The sequence below is a fragment of the Rhagoletis zephyria genome, unplaced genomic scaffold (assembly GCF_001687245.7).
Source record: "Rhagoletis zephyria isolate East Lansing unplaced genomic scaffold, Rhagoletis_zephyria_1.1 Rzeph_scaffold_05921, whole genome shotgun sequence".
Lineage (NCBI taxonomy): Eukaryota > Metazoa > Arthropoda > Insecta > Diptera > Tephritidae > Rhagoletis > Rhagoletis zephyria.
This window is the reverse complement of record NW_016163004.1, coordinates 8,530-12,566: the sequence shown is the minus strand read 5'-3', so window position 1 is coordinate 12,566 and position 4,037 is coordinate 8,530. Positions and strand designations below refer to the sequence as shown.

The following is a 4,037-nucleotide window of genomic DNA, read 5'->3' as shown; positions in this document are numbered from 1 at the left end:
CCTATTAAAAAAATATATCCTTACTGCACATCCAGAGGCCAATACCTTTCATTTGACACCTCATTTTTAAAAATCGGGAGAACGGCGTAAATATTATAATTTTAAACACAAGTGGCAACCCTATTAAAAAAATATATCCTTATAAACCCTTTCATTTGACACCTCATTTTTGAAAATCGAATGAGCGGTGCAAATCTTATGCAATTAACAAAATTGCCTTGCATAGAATAGTATCTCTAGCCACACCAACTTTCCGCGAATATTTTCCGCCGCATTTACATTCACTTATGAACGAGAACGACAGCCGTGAACCTTCGCGAATGCATCGCTGCTACTTATGGCTACATATATGAACGCACACTGTTTGGTCCACCAATGCATACGCGTACGAACAACAGCGAAAATTTTTTCCACCTAACATTCGCGAAGGCGAACTATCGGGCTGGTTTTATTATTCTCGTTCGCGAAGGAGAATCAATACAGAATATTTGATACGTTCACCTTCGCGTATCATAAATTTATGTACGCGAACGTTCATATATGAATATTTGCGAACCCTGTCTAAAACATTTTAAACAAGAAATATTATGTTTATGCAAAATTTTTTTATATTACTATCTATAAGGTGTTAAAAAAAATAAAATCCATTGATAATTTTGTTTAGCGTTGCCAACTTACTAAATATTTGAATAAAATTAATTAAAATTTGAAGTGGATTAAAACTTTAGCATATAAAAATTCTACACAAATGTATTTAAAAACTTTAAAGATATAAATATATTCAATAGAGTTGCCGCCTTCGAAAAAATTTAAATAAATTAAAGGTTTAACAAAAATGATTTTATATAATTTTAGTAGTTTAGTAGTGAGTTTTTGTAGAATTGCCAAATCACTAAAAATTTAAATGAATTATTTTTAATTTTAAGTTGATAAATTCTTGGAATATAAAGTAAGATAAACTTTTTTCAAAATATTTTAATAAAGAAATATTTTTAATAGTGTTGCCATCCATCGATAAAATTCCCATAATTTAAAGGTTTAAGTAAAATTTTTTTTACATCATTGTGTTAATTCAAAGGTGTTAAAGAAAGTCTAAATCCATAAAAAAATTTTGTAGAGTTGCCAAATCTCAACACTTTAATGAATTATTTTGAATTTTATGTTGGTTAACATTTTGAAAATAAATAAAAACTAAGAAAATGTATTCAAAAATATTTTAATAACCACCACCAAAATTTCAATAATTTAAAGGTTTAAGTAAAATTATTTATGTCGTAAAGCTTTTAAAGTCCAAATAAATGTTTAGAGGACTTGAAACCACAACCCCATATTTTTTAACGGTGTGAAATTTTATAATCCGACTTTTATGGAGCTGCCGAAACCCTTAAATGTAGTTATAGCCATTTAAAGTTTACGACAACACAATAATAAAATAATTGAAATAACTCGAAGAAGGTTGCCACCTGTTTACACATGTAGCAGAGTTGCCATCCGTTTTAAAATTTATATGCAACTTAAATTAAGGGAATCAGATAATTTAGATATATATATTTCGGTGACACACGAAAGAGGTTTAACAATGTTTTAGTGTGAAAATATTTTTAATATTTAATATTTTGTTATCTGGTGAAAAGTCCGAACTTATTTAAATTTTACGTGTAATTCTAAGCAAGTTTTCCGAAGAAACCATGGGTCTAAAATCAATCTGGAGTTTGTCAAATAGGTTTCGAAGAAAACAGGAAAATTTTCACTGTTGCGCCCTCTGGTGGAAGTTTTAAGAAAACGATAAGTGCGGAAATGGATTATTCATACCCAAAAACCCCAAAACAGCAAAATGCTAAGAATTTCGTCTAAAATGATATGTCCAACATTGTACATAGCTAATGCTGAATACGCACTACGCATTGGAAATCCGGACTAAGAAGTCTTGGTAGAAATTTCGTCATTTAATCGAGTTTTTGGGAACTGTTCAAAGAAACGATTTTATAAACTTTAGAAGCCATATTTTACTTTTTTTTTAATAAATAAGTCATAGGCATTTGGTTAAAACATTTTGTGTTTTACTAACTTTATTTTAAATTAGATAATTAACCATATAAATATTTTGTTTAGCCCGAAAGTAAAAACAAATACGTAAATGCTTGGCTAAAAAATGCACTTACGTTATTAAAAATAACAGAAGATTTTGTCATACACAGTTTCTCTCTTAAGAGACATTTTAAAAATAAGTAGCAACATTCTACATCAAACAAATATGTTTATCAGTGTTGTAAAAGTAGAAAATAGTAATAATGTGCTGTCTTTCACAGTAAATGCAAGTGTCTGAATACGAACATACATACATCGTAATAGATAAGTAGATAAGTGAACTACAACTAAAAACTAGCTACATATATATTATAAATCGCCAACGTTACACTACTAAAATACCGTTTTTTACGTCCACATGGTAATGAATTTCCAGTGATCTCGCACTTACATACAACAATAATTATGAATTGCAGTTGCAGTATAAACACGTTCACTTTTTTGCTAATATTCTTATCCTTTTTTCACTAGTCTAATGCAGCCGTCAATCATTTACTTCCATTCTTCTGAGACATGTCATCTGCCAGACTCTTTACCATTCGACACACAAGTTCACCGCAAATAGACTGCCGCGACTTGCCCACCATAACCACTTCCTCATGATTTGCATCTTCTTCACTGCTGTCGTAATCGGTCGCACACTTGTTTGTTATCAAACTGAACGCGAATACGGTGAGATCACAATGCCTGGCGGTTATCACTTCGTGGACGGTGGACATGCCCACTGCATCGACGCCCATACTGCGTACCATTTTCAATTCGGCTACCGTTTCATAGTTAGGTCCACCCATGCACGTATAGACACCCTCGTGCACATCATTTTCAATGCCCATCTCGCGTACAATATTTCGCGCCTTGCGTACCAAATGACGATCGTAGGCTTTGGTCATGGGCGGGAAACGGGGACCGAAACGTGGATCGTTGGGTCCTTGCAGTGGTGAATTGCCAGCAATTCCCATGACATTGATGTGATCACGCACGATGACGATATCGCCGACCTTGTACTTGGGATTTAGACCGCCTGCAGCATTTGTTGCAAAAAGATATTCAATGCCGACTAACTTCATGACGCGCACGGGCATAGAACACTTGGCTAACGGATAACCTTCGTAGTAGTGAAAGCGACCTTGCATGGCCACCACAGGCATGCCTTCTAGATAGCCGAAAATCATGCGACCCACATGACCCTCAACTGTAGAGACAGGAAAATGCGGGATGTCCTTGTAGTCGAAGGCTTGCGCGTCTGTGATGTGATCGGCCATCGAGTTTAGACCTGAGCCGCAAATTATGCCAACCTTGGGACGAATGTAGGTGCGCTCCAATAAGAAATCAGCGATCTCTTTAATTAATTCATAGGAGTAGCTGAAAAGAGAAAAAAAGGGGTAAAATAAATATCGTGTGTTGTATAATATATATTTAACGATAATAGGAAAATAGAACAGAAACCTTAATGCAATGGCCGTTGGATGATATTGATGGTTCATCATTTTTGGGATGACAGACAATATTGGTGCCAATTGGAGATGAAGTTATGTATATGCGATGTTTAAATAATCATACACAAATTGCTTTACGACCCAACTCTTTTCACGTTCAATGCCAAGTAAGTATTTGCAGGCAATTTGAAAAATGTTACACCAATAAAAATTAAGCGTTTTTGCTATCTGAAGAATGTTATTGAAAAGGTGAAAAACATCCGTTAAAAAAAACAAGTTTTTATCACGATAAAGGCCGTTTTCACAGTGGAGAACTAACTTACATGCAGCAATTAAATAGCGATCGATTTTTAGTGCACAAATTTAAAGATAACTTTCGAATGAGAGTCGACCCTCAGAGAGCGTTTTTTTATCTTTTAAATAATTTCGTATTTTCATCTCGAGCGCACGCATACCCTCACTCAGTATTCGTAAACAAGTGTGGAAACATAATTTGTTTCTATACTAACCCTG

The 4,037-nt window shown here is 33.9% G+C and overlaps 2 pseudogenes; both read right to left on the bottom strand.

Moving 5' to 3' along the window:
• Positions 1-2,171: 2,171 nt before the first annotated feature.
• LOC108372615 (purine nucleoside phosphorylase pseudogene) lies at positions 2,172-3,980 on the bottom strand (annotated as a pseudogene).
• A 48-nt stretch (positions 3,981-4,028) lies between these two features.
• LOC108372614 (purine nucleoside phosphorylase pseudogene) overlaps positions 4,029-4,037 on the bottom strand; it is a 5,423-nt pseudogene continuing 5,414 nt past the window's right edge.